The following is a 17109-nucleotide window of genomic DNA, read 5'->3' as shown; positions in this document are numbered from 1 at the left end:
TGCGAAGCAACATTCATCTTTAACTAGAAAAAAAAATGCGTGAAAAAGTAACATAATTTAACTTCCCAACCATACTTCTACGATCGTAGTATACCTAATAAGCACTTTTAAGATCTGTTCAAATCTCCAACAAATTCAAGAGGAAACTCCTTTAAAACGCCTATAACATCTACATATTCTGTATACTGCACACAGTATTCAAACTCGTGGGAGTTCCAAGTATAACACATTTGCGGCGCTTCAAAGGGGAAAGAGCACTTAGCTTCGCATATTAACGTGTAAGGAATATCAAGAACGGCCGACAAGTGAAATGCTCAGGCCTATGGGGCTTTATGTAGATGTGCTTTTGTTTTAGAAATGAATTAAAAAGAAGTAGGTAGAGCGATGGTATAGTAAATTTACATTTGCTGTTTTGAAATGGAAATATTATAATTTTGTGTGTGTGATGTTCTGATTGTCGAAAGGATATGTGATTATAAGGTCATGTCTCGTGAATGAAGAAAATAAAAAATTATAACTGTTGTTTGGTAATTGAAAAAGCCTTACACAAAACGCAACTATGTGAACATCAAAACTTCACTTTAAAAAGTAAGTTAATTAAGTACTTGTTGTATTACACTACGTAGCTACTAAGTTTTCGACAGTCAATGGGAATAGTTATCCAATAGTCAATAGTATGTATTATTTAACAAATTACTCCAACGTTAATTATTCATGGTTAAAAATAGTAGTTTTCAAGCATGTAGCAATATCAGCAGTGGCTATTGACGATAAAATCGATCAATCAATATACTCGTATATAAAAATCATCCATTACTGAGTGACTAAAGAGCAAAGCACAGCCGGAACCACTGAGCGGAGAAAGTTTATTGGTATAAAGTTTTCTTAGGAAGTGTAGAGGCGTACAAACTTACCCCCGGTTTCTGTGGTACATTTAACGATAGTTTATCTATTGAATAGAGTTAAAACTCATAAAAACGCTATTGAATAGATAAACTACCTCTAAATGTATTCAGAAACCGGGGGTAAGAGAGGTATTTTAGAAATTTCCCCCCGAAGAGAGTGGAATTTCACGCGGGCAAAGCCGCTGGTGGTAAGCTAGTATTACTCGATAATACGATAAACTGATTAATAATTTATGAGCGCTATTTGATCATTTCACAATTTCAATTGGATCAGTTTACATAAATATTATCATGAAGCAAACATTCAATCCGGATTATGACACGTATTGTATAATTTACATTAAAGCCTGTAGTATGACCAAGTGTAGAATGGAATGATTTTTTATTGTTGGACATCTCACACACGGCCATTTGTTTCCAAACTAAGCACAGCTTGTACTATGGTAAACAAATAACTGATAAACATTCTTATATACTTCTAAATACATACTTATTTAGATAAATTGACAACTAGGCTCAGAACAGATGCTCGTGCTCATCCCACAAATATTGTCCCGGGACTCGAACCCACCACACGTGGCGCTACGGTTATTGCGGCGAGATGACGACTTTAACCACTGCGCCAAACGTGCAGTTATGCAATTCGTGAAGAAATGAAATTAAAATACTCTTTATTCGTATGCTTTATAAGAAGAAAGTAAAAAAATATATATAGAAGTGTAAAAATGGCGGCCAAATCGTATGATTTATTAAGAGTGTAGTTTTATAAAAAAATGTTTTTTATATGGAACAATTTTTAAATATACTATCTGTAGCTCAAATCTCTACCACTATCGACCAGCGACAACTGGCTAGCTATCCAGAAATTAAGCACGAAAGTCTGAGTAGCGGCTCTAGCGGGCATCGTCGGAACTATTTAGCGGTACATTTTAAATGTCAAACTCTCGATACTCGACAGTACCGACTGTAGAGAATTGCGCTACTGAACGGCATTTTGTGCTTAAATAATGCTTATTCTTTAAATTGTTCTATTCATTAATAAGTACCTAATAATATTACATATCGTTATCAATCTGAGATGCTTTAGCAAATAACAATTCCCAACGCTTATTCAAACCGCCTCTTTTATTCACTCGTGCAATCTCTTTACACGTTTTCCTTCTTTTCAAGTCGACAGTCCCAAATAAATGCCTTTCAATGTTATTTTTAAGCAGAAATTTATTTTTTTAAGTAAACTGTTTATTTTTGTGGTTTACTAAAATATATTTTTTGGATATTTTTTCTATCTAATATGCAGCCAAATAGAAAAGATAAACGTATTTTTTTTCTGATATTCTTATGTGGAAAAGATCACTTATATTTTTTCTCAACTCGGAAATCGAGCCTGAGACTTCGTGGTCAGTAGTCCTATACGCTATCGCCTTGATTGGTTGATATTTACAAACCAAAGATAGTTTAAGGCTAACAAAATGTTTGTGCGATCCACAAATAGTCGTTTCAGGTCTGGTTGTACTTTGTGTCCGTTATTTCTATGCTTGTCAAAGTCCCCGCGACACAAGAGCATATATTCTTAGTGCGGGAGTTGTCTTTAAATATCAAACAGTTTGATAGTATAGTTCAATTATAAATCTCATTCAAGTCCAAGGCCCTGTCACTAATACTCAACATTACTGCTAATGGTTGTTCACTCGATGTCTCGGCTCGCACTTAGGACACTCAACGGTATATACCGTAATGCAGTGTTCATTGACTGATTGTTTAACACTTGTATTACTTCAGCTCCTCTTTGCAGAACAAAAGATTCGATGGAATACAATTCGATGTGGCACTTCGAATAGTCGTTTATCACTTTATGTGATTATATAACTATCGAGTACTGAGCCGTAATCGAGATATTTTGCATTAAAGAAAAAGTAATAAATCTACAATTAGCGAAAGCTTGGCGTTTAAAAGTCTGTAAAATAATAATTGTTTATTCGAAATACGCTAGGGGCGGCGTTGATCTGCTTTTCATAAAATTGTGTCCATAGTAAGCCGGTTGTCGGTACTCGATAGTAGAAGGAAATCAGCTGAATGTAGCTCAATTCTCAACTACTATCAGATTTTCATACAAAATTTTTCGATGACAAGCCGGTTGCCGGTAGTCGATAGCAGTAGAGAATCGAGCTACTGTTTAACATTCTTTAAAAATTTGTTATGATAGTCCAGTTATGTACAGCACATTAAACGCTATGTTTGTCTTGAATGTCACAAAATTAAAAGCAAATAAAGCAAAGGTGTGTATAATTTTGACTTCCACAGACGAAGAGCTTATAGATTTTTGAATTCGAACTAAGTTCTTGTGACAATCTTATATTTATGATCGTAGATAATGAAATAATTCGAGTATCAAGTGGTATCAAATAGACTTTTTATTTATTTCTAGTGATATTCAAGTGATTTTAAATTATATTGTTTCACCTTTTTATATACAATTTGACGATTAATAATATGTACTTCAAAAATTAAAAAACTAAAAAAAAAAATACTATTCCTACCTACCTTACCTTTACTTATAAAATACCTTTGTCCTTCAATAAACATTTTTTAATTAATTAAATTGATACATATGTGCCGGTTGTGGATAGTCGACTGTAGTACAGAATCGAGCTACAGTATAACTATTGTTTATTCGCGTCTGATCGCAATAAACTCCCTCACGGGGCGGTTTTACCCTCGTGGGGACAACAAAAAAAAAACAGTATAACTATTCCGCTATTTTGTTTTTGTTTACTAAACGGAAGGTCGCCTTATTTTCTAATAAGCTATCACTTTTCATATTCTTTATGTGTCGTCATAACTTTTAAAAGCATCGTTGACCTTAAGATAATGCCGGATAACATGAAAGGTGGCGGCACACTAGATCGCCCTTCCGCGCATACCGATTTTATACTAAACCGGCGGCCCCACGCGACTTCCTCCACGTAAACTTTAGTTCTCAGTTCCGCTTTACTAGCCTTAATTCAACACAAACAATATTTTTTCGTGTCTTGAGATTTTTTGAAGTACGCGCATTTAAATAAAAAAACTCTTTATTATTTATGACCAAAGAACTTTAGAGTCTTTGCAAAAATCGTATATCAGATTGAAGTTGAGTTTTTAAATTCGAGGAATAATATTATCAAAATCGTAAAAATAAACAGACAGAAAGGCAGACTGAATAGGCAGAATATTAGTGTGGATAGATTTACATATTTTAATAAGATTATGCATGCTTATTAGCTTGGCTGTTATTTAAAACAATACCTAATTACGATACAAAAAAAAAAAAAAAAAAAAAAAAAAAAAACCTGAAGAGTTTGTTTGTTTGAACGTGCTAATCTCAGGAACTACTTTTCCGATTTGATAAATTCTTTCAGTGTTAGACAGCCCATTTATCGAGAAATGCTAAAGGCTATATCATCACGCTACGACCAATAGGAGCAGAGTACCAATAAAAAATGTAACAAAAACGGATAAAATTTCGACCCATTCTCAAAAGTGACGCAAGGGAAGTTGCGCGAATCAGCTAGTTTTATATAATTTCGTCGTCAAACTCTTCAGTGAAAAGTAACCCCGTTTTCAATATTCAACCGTTACAACAGATGTGCACCCTCTTTTTATCCTTGAGTAACGTCGGAGGGTAAACAAGTATGTCGGGGTCAGTTTTCATCGTAAGACGATACGATGGATAACTTTCGCCACAAGTTTTTAGGCTTCGGATTGCGAGATATCTGTTTCCATTTATCACAAGGTTTTCCTGCTATCAATCGTAGTAATGATTCGATTGTTTACGATACCGATTGTCGGTTTGAGCATAAAACCGGCTTGAAGAAAGAGTTTTTTTTTTGTGCTATTTAAAGGGACACTGCTGACTCTAAAATATTATGTATGTCCGGCGAGGCAGTCGACTCCGCGCACTCATTTAGTTAGATCATATTATAAGTAATAATATATTGTTTAATCTGGTACCAGTAAATGTATATAGTTTATCATAAAGAAGTTTATATATCGCCATAACATCCAAAGAATCTGTAACCCTTACACCATTTATTTATACACACATAGTATCACACCCTTTTCCTATAGAGGTAGACCAAAGAACGCCATTTGGTACAATCCTTACAACTTCCTCTGCTTCATTCACATCCAAACGTCTTGTTGCCAGTTACCAAGTATACTCTGCTCACTGCCTACCTCTATGACAAGAAAGAATATTTTTTTTTTTTTGTAAATGTTAAATACATAAAATTATTATTCACAGTCTAGATATACCGTGCATATTAAATCGGACTATAGGACCACAATCATTTAATTAGAAGAGATTGTTAAAGCAAATGACTTTAATATTATCTTCAAACTGCCAAAATAACCTTTGAAGCCTTTGTTCGTCGGTCACCTACAAGTTATCGTTACTCTCGACCTCTGTTCACCTGACTAAGCTTGCACATTGTACTAGATTGTAAACGAGAATTGACGTAGTGTCGCATAATGCGGATGACAAGGCAATTGGTATGGAAATGACTGACGGCTTGTGTTACGCCTGTATCACAGCTTATGAACAAACAGAGGGACAATTTCCTACTACTACTGACTGTTCGTCGTCTATTGGGTAAGTTTGGATGAAAAACTGATCATCGCTCTGGGGCACATTGCAAGAAATAATTATTGTATGTCATTTTAAACGTCAATCGGTCAATACTCGATAGTAAGGACTGTGGAAATTGCGTTACGAATGGGTAATTTACTTCTACTCTTGTATATCGAGGACCAGAAAAATAACTTTAAAAGTTTGTTTAAAAATATGATTAGCGCCTCCAGCGGGCGCCATGGATATTATTTTTGCAATGCATTTTAAATGTCAGACTTTCGATATTTATTAACGACTAGCTGACCCGTGCGGCTCCGCTCGCGTGAATTTCGTACTGTTGCTTATTCGTTTGAGCACGCGAATTGCGAAGCACTCGATACACCTACACATAAAAATGCTAACAACTCTTTGTCATCTAATGGTTATTTACGAAAGGGACCCGAAGGACACACAATGTGACACAGGCTCAGGCAGGTCTGATTTCCTGTGGTAACCTTTCCTCTCTCGTCTGTATCCGTACCAGTTTACAGTGTAAAATATAATACCTTATTATAGACTGACCATTGCTTACCCGTCTGGATTCAGAATATTATTATACGTACAGCAGACCTATCTGCGCTGGAGCTCTTCACACGCGTAATAATGTATACTTGCGATGATACGTCCGAAACCGCGTAACCCGTAATTATTTTTTATATATCATCCGTTGTTTATTTTTTAAAACTTACCACATAGTCTGTTTCATAGTTATCCAATTTATTTCCTTAATGCAACCAATTAATTTAATTTGGTTATGTGTTACGAACTACAACGCCATCTGCTAGTTGCGGCGAACAACGACAACGAACGAAATTACTTGGTTTGCCATCTAGGATATCTCGACCGCACCAGACCCACGTAAAACAACATTTTTGTGTAATATATCATACAACATTTATGTTCGAAAATCTAATAAATGTATAGCCTGTTTCAAAGGTATTTTTTTACACAAGCCATCAAAATAAATTAATAAGGAAAAACATGCTTTGTCGCAGACTATAACGCCATCTATTGGTTGGTGCGACAACAGGTATCGATACGGCACGCGCCGCGTTCACTATGCGAATGTTGTGAAATGAATTGCAACGCCATCTATGGTCTCCATAGGGAAAAGCAGGTTCAAAACGATTTCTACGTATTTTTTGTAATTTTCTAAAAATCTATGAAATTATATGCGATAAAAAGTATCCCAGTACTTGCTCCACTACTTATTCTATGCATATACCAAATTTCAGTGCATTCTATCCGGTAGTTTTTACGTGATAGCGTAACATACAGACAGGAAAAAACCTGACCTTGACCCTCTACTGATTTATTATAAGTATAGATTTTACAGAATCGCGCTGCAGATGTCATTATAGATTTTAAACTTTTGTGATATATGTTTCTTATTCAACGAGAATATTAAGGTCACGGCTAGGGAATGCACGGCCACGTCAATACCTTTTTAAATGATGATTGTCTAACGAGTAGAAAACCTTCTTACTCGTTTACACTATCAAAACAAGCCTTACAGAACCTACCGAGGCACACCGAGAAAATAAAAAAGAACACAGAACCAAGCTAATTACAGTGAACTATAACTCTTTTGATCTCGCTCGTGTAAAAGAATTCCGTTCACAAAACAACTTGCATACGTTCCACTTTATATGATGATACCCTTTGAAGTTTCGTCAAAAGAATATGCAGAACTGTTTTTCTCAAAGCCAATTTTCGTGTTGTGCTTCTACTATTGTTCTTTATACTTCAGAATTCTCAGACACTAACTGCCTTTGTGGTAGAAGTAAGTGATTTTTAAACGTTTCATGTTTTTCATGCTTGCACTTTTCTTGAGGGCGTGCAAAGTCCCTAACCTACTTGACCAGTGTAGTAGACTCAAGGCTAACTCCTCCCTCGTTTCGGGAGAAGACCCTTGCCCAGCAGTGGATCAGCAATGGATTACAAAATTGTTTACTGATACCATCCAGGAAAGTTTTCAACAACTTCACGGTCACGGTGAGCCAAAATATCAAGCAATTCCTTGTAAAATGGATGTTTCCTATTTTGTTCAACCAAAAATTTTGACATCGTGTTCCATTCCAAAAGTTATTTGTGGATGTAAAAAACGTAGTCATTAAAACGTTTAATAAGCAACTTTGATTGTAAGAAGTACAACAGCAGCAGCATAAAAAAATGCTAATGTAAACATAATTGGTGTATCGAAAAATAACGAAAATAAAATTAATCACGTATGAGGCTGGAAAAATATTCAAAATTTAAATGGATTGCTTAAAAAAACGTAAATATTTCATCAGATTTCTTAACATGAGCCTCAATTTTGGGCTTCCGCACTGTTAATCATTCAGTGCAGTCAACGCACAGCGATTGTTCAAAAACAACGAACCAACTACAGCTGCCACAGGTTTTCATATTTAATTCAGTTGATCGAAAGCAAATATAATTAAAATTGTAATTGAACGTCGATTTTCCTTCAACATAATTATTCCTTCGCTCATTTTATGCGGATGCAAACACGAGAATAATTTTCAAAATGGGTTTGTTATTTCAATTCTTATTGTTTACGGTGTTTCTGGATCATTCGACAAATTAAAATTATGTGAAACGTTAGCTTATGCTTGAGCACAGATATAAGTTGACATCGTCTTATGACGAATTATTGCTTTGCAATGTATAGGAATAAGGGCTATTAATTTCACCTACATGAGTTGTTGTTGTTAATTACCTATAAAATTTAAAATCAAAATCAAATCATCTATTAATTTAGGACAAATACCTGACACTTATGGTATAGTCAATGTATTAGATAAAGTAGTAGATAGTCAATGAAACAGAGAGTGAATTTAGTGACATTTCGGAATTTAGGGCCAATGAAAAGAGCTGGCAGAAATCTCCTGGCCTGTCTCTTTTTAATCGTCAAATGGTTTGAAGAATATTTCTGTTAGGCATAAATCATTGATATCGACGAATAATAATAGTAAGCATCATTATTATTCGTTCCAAAATTTACTTCCGAATTTAGTATACGTTGGGCAGCCGTAAGTCTTGCAAACAAGGCCGTACTAAGTTGTTTGACTATAGTAAAACTGCAGTACTTTAAGAATGAAGCTTCACTTTTATCACTTTACTAATAAAGTGTGACGTCACATTTCCCGGACGCATCTATGAGAGTTTTAAGATGCCATGTTTGCAATAAGGATGCAAACGTCCACAGAGTAATGTGAGCGACAGACACGATAAAATTATACCGAAGTGTAGTTTTACTTTTAGAGAGAGAAATGCATGCGAAATTTTAATGGAGACCTTGGGTTTATATTCTCTAACAGATTATAAATTTTGTTAGTTATTAGACCACGTGTCTCTTTTTAAATTGATGGAGAGATTGACAATGAACATAGCCTGTAACGTTAACCCTGTCTACTTTGGGTTAGAAACATTTTTTGCGAAGGAAATCCTAGAAGATACCAAGTCTCCATAATTTCGAAAGGAATTTAGGATTTAGGAAAGGTTTCCTCTTGCAAAATCATTAATGGATTATCCCTATTACAACACATCATTTTGAATATGTACAATGTTACCTAACGTTGAAAATTATGCCATTGCCAAGGTCCACACAAATCGGTACATTAAAAAATTATGTCAAATTTTATTAATATATTCTTTCTTGTATAAATAAAAATCTCTCTCATATTAAAGTACCCATTTTTTCTAATTACTTTTTAATCTTAAGCAATTTTTCTTAATCACATCTGAGCTAACGCTGTCACCGCACTTGGCATAAAACTTGCGCGAATACTCGTGACTCACGCTATGCGGAGATGAAACCATTCCTTGGAAATTGAAAATTGCTCCGTTTGTGCAACTTAAAACCTGAATGTCTTTGTTAGGAATAGGTATTTGTTTTTATTGTTATAAGTGAATACTAGCAGACACTTTTCTGTAGCGCGATTCTGTACAGTTGGTATTGTCGAGTATCGAAATTTTGACATTTAGAATGTACTGCCAAAAATGTTTCTACGACGCCCGTCAGAGTCAAAAGTCAAAATTTCTCGATGACAGGTCGGTTGTCGGTAGTCGATAGTAATAGAGAATTGAGCTACTGTCCACTAAATCGACATTTAGATTTGACATCTCAAACAATGACTGCAGTTATTCAGTCATTCGTAAAATATTCTCCAAAATTTTCCTTGTGAACCATTTTGTCTATTGCTAAAAATCATTCAGTAGATTTTGAATTATTTACGAATACACAATCGAATCCTTACGGCAGTCAAGTAGCGGAAAAATTTCCCTTAGTGCATGCAATAAAGAAAATATTTTTATAAGTCAGCGGTTCATCAAAACAACTCGCGCACTAAAATTAGCTGTTGTGTCGCGGAGACTTTAACAACCACACGAACAGCGGACACAAGGTATAACCAAACCCGAAACAATTATTTGTGGATCGTACAGATTAATTGATCTGTATGGGATTAATACTATTAAAGAAATTATGTATAAAAATATTTTTCCCCACTTTTGGTGTAAGATTGGTCTTAATCAGTTTGATAGTTTACGAGATATTAGTAAAAATCAGTTTATGTCTTCTCCAGTAAAATTGTGTTCTTCCTATAACCATTATATTCGTCAAAGGTGTCGATATGTACCAGCCTGTAACCCCTACTTGTATAAACTGTTACGTAATTACCGTTCTAAATTATACTCATTACAAGAAAACCTCGCTTTCCTCCTATTGTTCCATAAGAATTAGTAGAAACTTCGTACAGGAACATCTATTTTCTTTGAGAATTATTTATAACATCTAATTCTAGAGTAATTTCGTCTGAAACTAGGTGCTATTTTTCCTGGTAATGTGTGATATTTAGGTGAGCTCGTAAACATACCTTTATGAGTGTAATTAATGGGGTATTATGGGCTATATCTGCCTGCCTATGTTTTGATAGCACTGAAATAGAATTACTGAAATGTGTTTTGAAACGGCTGCTGGGATAATGTTTTGGTTAATATTTGTAGAGAAGATATACTGAGTTTCTCGGAAACCCGCTAACTGACGGTTCTGTTCGCGTGTAATATAGATATAATGAAAAAAGCTCCTGATATTCTGGAGCCTGCATTTATCTACAAATAGACTGAATCCGTAATGCAGATAATCTTTCACATTTTTTTTAATATATATAAATTTTTGTGAGAATGTATGTATGTACGATGTTTGTTACTCTTTCACGCAAATACTTCTGAACCGATTACGATTAAATTTCGTATATAGGTAGCTGAAGACCTAGAAAATCACATAGGTTTTTTAACCCGGAGTTCTTGAAGGATCGGGATTATCACGGGTATCCACGCGGACGAAGTCGCGGGCGGCCTCTAGTAATACATAAAAACATATACATTCAATATCACGACCAAAGAACGCCACTTGGTACGATCGTTAATCGATAAGTTCGCTGGGTCAGCTAGTTAGTGTATAATAATCAACACCTGTAGTTACGTTTTCAGTGTAAAGTGATTAGGTACCGCGGATAGTCTAAATAGTAAAGTGCAAGGATCGCGGAGGTGTACAAAATTCAGGATCTGAAACGTTTCTTTCAGCTACTTTATTTAAGAAATTCACAGAACTATTTGTAATAACTGAGATAAATCGCGCTTGGCAAGGCTCTCTACAATTTGTTGAACAACAGTACGTACCCGTACGTATCCAATTAAGAGCATTTTTCGTTGCAATGTAGGTATTCACACAATCAACACATTTTTTTATTCTTCTAACGTTACAATAAAGCAAATTTCGTTAATCTCTTTTTTACATTGTTCTATTATTCGTTTGCAACGATATTTTACATAACAGATAAATGGCGAACCCTTTGTGTACCTTATAACCCTCTGCCCGCATTTCGGACATACCAGGCGTTATGGTACGCATGTGCGTATGTCCTCAAGATCCTAAGACCAAATTCAAGTGATGATATCATTCAATTAAGAAAAAATCACAACATTTATTCGCGAAAATTATGGTTCTCAGCCTGGCCTTTCTTTCAACTATCTTGGAGCTGCTTCAGGTCTCACCGGATGCAGCTGGATTTACATGGAGCGACTTCCTATTGGACGTCTGTTTGTCAGACTTTCAAGCTTCTGACTACTGTCAGCGACTATCAAAGCTCTTCAAAAATGACAGACGGGATGAACAATTTAACGGAGAACCTGAATTTTGAAACATGGAGGAACTCGATATGTATAAGTTCATCAACAGAAAAACCTCGGCAAGCGCATCTTAACCTCATAGATCGATCTGCACGGCTGTTGTAAACTAAGCCACGAGCTCCTGATCAGCGACAATTTTGGTTATATTACAAAATTCAGTTTCAAACATTTAAATTAGGTATATTTTCAATTCATACTTTTTCCGCAGTAAGTAATATCGAGTATAATAAATTTTACATTTTAAATGTAGCTGAAACCTTGCTATAGGCGGTGACGAGATTTTCATAGAAAATGTGTTGATAGTTAGCCGATTATCTATAGCCCAAAGAGGGAGGAAGACGCGTATCGTATATTTTTCTTTATTTGAAATCGCTTATCATTGAAACAACTGATCGAATAAAAAATTACCAGCAAGTAAAGAATACAAGCAAACGTTGTGAAATAAAAACAATTCTCGTCTCCGAATGTCAGAAAAAAGTAACCAAGACGAAAATAAGCTCGCAAATAAAATCTCTTTCGCCTTTGTGTTTTAACAAGCAAAACCATGCAAATATCGCTCATAAATAATTGAAAATGACAAGCATTACTTTAAAACAAAACCTTTGTCTTGTAGCGAATTAAAATACCTTTGCAAATTCTTCAGATGTGATTCAGATAGTTGGAGAATTAATGAGGACTCGAAAGATTGTAGCGAGTGACTGTAACGAATCGCTTATTTTAAGCTTGCAAAAGAATAAGTAATTAGTTTGTAACGCAAAGGCCTATTTGAACTGCAAACTTTGTGCTTCATGTTTCACTGTCAAAACAATAACCTTTTATTCATAAACACACTATAAACCTATTTTAGTTAAAAAGCTACTATAATATGTTTTCTCTTTTTCATTTCGCTAAGGAGTGAAAGAAACAAAACACTCTAAAGCCTTTCATAACTTCATATATTTTTATGAATAAGAGGGTGAATCTATACTAATATTATAAAGCTGAAGAGTTTGTTTGTTTGAACGCGCTAATCTCAGGAACTACTGGTCCGATTTGAAAAAATATTTCAGTGTTAGATAGCTTATTTATCGAGGAAAGTTTTTGGAAGGTTATATAACATCACGCTACGACCATTAGGAGCGTAGTAGCAAAGAAAAATGTTGCAAAAACGATGAAGACTCTGGCCCATTCACTCTTGTGAAGCAAGCGAAGTTGCGCTGGTCAGCTAGTATAGTATACAATTTTATTATACTCATACGCAACAAATATTTGTGCGACAAAAAAGCCGTCTTAACCAAGGAGGTCGTTACTACATCATCGTTGTTTCTGAGATAATTCAAGTTGTATCTAAAATAAGGGGACGCGATTTAGTGTATGTTTTTATTATTATTTTTTACAAATTAATCTTTTTTATTACTTTGAACTAAAATAATAGTTTTAAATTCATGTATGCATAAGTATTTGAGATAAATTCTTAAACCAGGAGGTTTTAAAAAGAATATCTTCTTATACCTCATTCAAGTGGTCAAAGAAACCAAATTAAGTGCAAATAACGATGACACAAGCAATGTAAGTCGTTGAAGAGATCTCATCGTTTCAGTGCTTGCTCTCGACGGACGCTGTCCTAGCAAATTGAATGCAGTACGCAAATGTTTACCAGTGATGTACCGACTTTGATCGATGTTAGTATTACTAGCGGACGCCCGTGACTTCGTCCGCTTAGTAGTTTTGCCATTCTTCAACATAAATTGTAGCCTAAACTTAATAGCTATACAACAAAAATTCATTCCAATCCTTCCAGTAGTTAAGTTCGTCTGTTCTGAATAATTGTTTGCATGCGTTAATCTCCCGGAGATTAACGCATGCAAACAATAATTTTTTGCCAGTTTGAGTTTTTTTTAGTGTTCCTAAACTTTCTCTACTTGATTATGTTGTAAATATATTAAATGTAAAGACGCACATTTTTACTGTTTTATCATACCTGTGTCTAGATTTTACTAAACTCTGCAATGCAGTGGGACAGTATTGGCTGATAATAATCTATGTATATATTGATACGTGAAGCAAGAACTTTGGACCCCTTTTTACGAAAAACTTGCGGACGCAGAAGTATGAAATTTGGCACACCTACAGTTTATGCGCTGCAGGATAGGATGTGTAGGTAATTTTTTTTTTAATATAATGCTTATAAAGTACATTGAATCAAAAAATAAATCTATATACATAGAGCACTGACATACATAGACATAGAGCCGTAGCGCGATTCTGTACAGTCGGTACTGTCGAGTATCGAAATTTTGACATCTAGAATGTACTGCCAAAATATTTCCTATGACACCCGTCAGAGGCGCTGATCAGATTTTCATACAAAATTTCTCGATGACAGTTCGGTTGTCGGTAGTCGATAGTAGTAGAGAATTGAGGCGCCGTTCTATATGTTTACTGAGATCTTACTGAATGTCATACGTTTTGATATTAAATGCTTATAATTAAAAATCATTCATTCAACTATAGTCGAATTTCGACTACTGGGCGACCCCTAGTAATGAAAAAGGTTTCACTACATTTTCATCCTGGGACTGACGAACGAAGTCGCTAACAGATGCTAGTTTTTACACAAACCCGACATGTCGCCTTTACCGTGTTACCATACAAGCTCTTACACTACGATATTTCCTTCAATCGAAAATTATTTATTGCACAAAAGTTACGACATAAACTGAAATATGATAGCTGATAGTTTTGTTTCCTTATTCGGCGATATTTCGTATTCATAGATGTTTTGGTACATAACTTTGAGTTATGAAGCTTGTCGAATGGTTCACCTTGGTGCGTGTGTCACTTACATGACAGAATTGTGAGGAATAACTCGATTATTTTAAGAAGTGGGTGCAATAGACCAAGACCCATGTGTTTCGAAATAAACAGATTTTTCATACACGACAGTCGTAATCCTTTTTCGTTTATTTACATAGAAATCTTACTGTAACTGTGCGTACAATCACAGCCGGTTTCATGTCGTACTGCGAAGCTAAAGAATTTTATATAAATGGTTTTAAAGCAGTTTATAAGGACACCGGTTGCGTAACCAATTTTTATTAGTGGGCAATAAATATGCAAAGCAAAAGTGCAAAACTGACAATCATGGTAATAAAAAGTTTGTATTAAAATAAAGGGATTCGAACCCGCCACAAGCGGCGCTGCGGCTATTGCGGCGAGGTGACCACTTTAACCACTGCGCCAAACATGCAGTTAACAATATTACTATATTAAATCGACATCGATACATTTCAAGCACAGCACTAGCGCACTTAACAGTGAAGCCGTCGTCACGAACACTCAAGCAAGTGCAATACGACTTGACACGTCCATACCACAGAACAAATATGTACAGAAGTTAAAACTATTCATCGCGTTGCATATGTATACTAATATTATAAAGTTGAAGAAATTGTTTGTTTGTTTGTTTGAACGCGCTAATCTCAGGAACTAAGGGTCCAATTTGAAAACTTATTTCTGTGTTACACAGCCCATTTATCGAGTAAGTCTGTAAAATATATATCATTACGCTACAACCAATAGGAGTCGAGTAACAGTAAAAAAATTTACAAAAACGGGAAAAATTTTGACCCATTCTCTCATAAGTGACGCAAGCGAAGTTGCGCGAGTCAGTAAGTTTATTATTAAACTAGCTGACTGGCCCGACTTTAGAAATTTTATTGTAACCCATTGATTTCATTCCCGTGCAAATTTTGATTTTATCGATTCCATACAAACCTTGTCACGACAGTTACAAACATAATAAAGAAATAATTATCTAATTTAGTGAAGTTGTTCGAAAGTTATGCGCGTACATACATTTCGACGACTCATTTTTATTGTAGATAGGATACGGGAATTAACACAAACATGCATTGTATCTTGGAATACCTGACGTATCGGCGCAGGATACATAATTGGCATTAATGATTCATTTAAATTAAAGTTAATAGTTTTGGGTATTTCCAAAATGAAGTAGCTTGAACATCAAACTTGCCACCTGCCACCATTATCAAAGAAGACAATTTCTGCACTAAGAATTACTCTAGTTACAAACACACGAATAATGGACACAAAGTACAACCAGAAACCACTATTTCTTGATCTCACAAATAAATGTTCCGTGTGGAAATCCAACTCATAACCTCCAGACGTGGTGTTGGCGGCATGGTGAATACATTAAGATGATTAAGACCCGATACAACTATTTGTTGATCGCACAAATAAATGATCCGTGTGGGAATCGAGCCCACGACTTCCCGGTGCTATGGTAGTGGCTACACCCTAAACACTGCGCCAAAAAGTAAATGTGTTTACGTGAAATCAAGCTATACATCTGTAGTCATATATTTTGTATCGATTATCGATACGCTATGTATACATAGTCTCATTATTTGCAGACACACTAGTAGTTAGAGTGCACTTCATCAAAGGTATCGTGAATTTAGTAAATTTAGGTACAATTTAGCTCAGGTTAAGCAACGCATGCCTAGGTTTAACTGTGGATTGGTAACCATATTATAATGTCATAGTAGTTTTAGTGAATGCTGTGCTCATCTGTCATAAGTATACATATTAGGAATGTCTTTTTAAGTTACTTTTAACAGAGTGTAATATTATATCTACTGTTGGTAATCCAATAAAGAAATAAATAAAACAAGTTCCTCTGTGTCTCGGAAGGCATGTTAAATAAAATTGTGGGTACCATTTTCAAAGATCATTGACACACGTTACCAGTAGTCAGAAGCTTGAAGATCTGACAACATCTTTTATCGAGGGATGACCGGGTTGTGGAGGTCCGATACGCAGTAACGCCATGTAAAATACTGACATTCAGCTGCGTTCGGTGAGACTGGAAGCCGACTCCAACATAGTTGGAGAAAAGGATAGGCTTATAGGCACATTTCAGAAACTATATAGTATTTATTGTACGACTAGCTTTATTCCGCGATTTCACCCACATAGTAACATGTTCTGGAACATAAAGTCCGATAAACTAAATATTAGGTTGGGGAAAAAGTCTTTTCTCATTATAGTTTGTATGAACTTGTAATAAAATCTCTATGGCTTCAAGAATCACGAATTCAAGAATACACGGTTTATTAGGTTTCTTTCAGTGAGCTCGTGAGGTACCCAAATATCGAGCTTTTTTTGTGTAGAGAAAAGATTTTATTACAATTTCATAAATACTATAATGCGAAAAGACTTTTTCCCCGATCTAAAATATTTTTAAGCTGTTTTTTTAACAAATACAAAGTTCTTAATTTCATCCAATGCAACTTTATAATTTGTATCTGGGGGCACGGAAGTGCCCCCGCAAGTCGAGCAAAAAAAAAGCGGCAC

General features: G+C 35.2%; 1 protein-coding gene across 3 annotated transcripts in view; it reads right to left on the bottom strand.

Annotated features, from left to right (window-relative positions):
- Nucleotides 1–17109, bottom strand: part of 5-HT2A (5-hydroxytryptamine receptor 2A) — a 137217-nt gene that overhangs the window by 58734 nt on the left and 61374 nt on the right. The gene's annotated exons all lie outside the window — the stretch shown is intronic.

The sequence above is a fragment of the Anticarsia gemmatalis genome, chromosome 2 (assembly GCF_050436995.1).
Source record: "Anticarsia gemmatalis isolate Benzon Research Colony breed Stoneville strain chromosome 2, ilAntGemm2 primary, whole genome shotgun sequence".
Lineage (NCBI taxonomy): Eukaryota > Metazoa > Arthropoda > Insecta > Lepidoptera > Erebidae > Anticarsia > Anticarsia gemmatalis.
The sequence above is the reverse complement of the archived record's forward strand: the minus strand, read 5'-3'. Positions and strand labels throughout refer to the sequence as shown.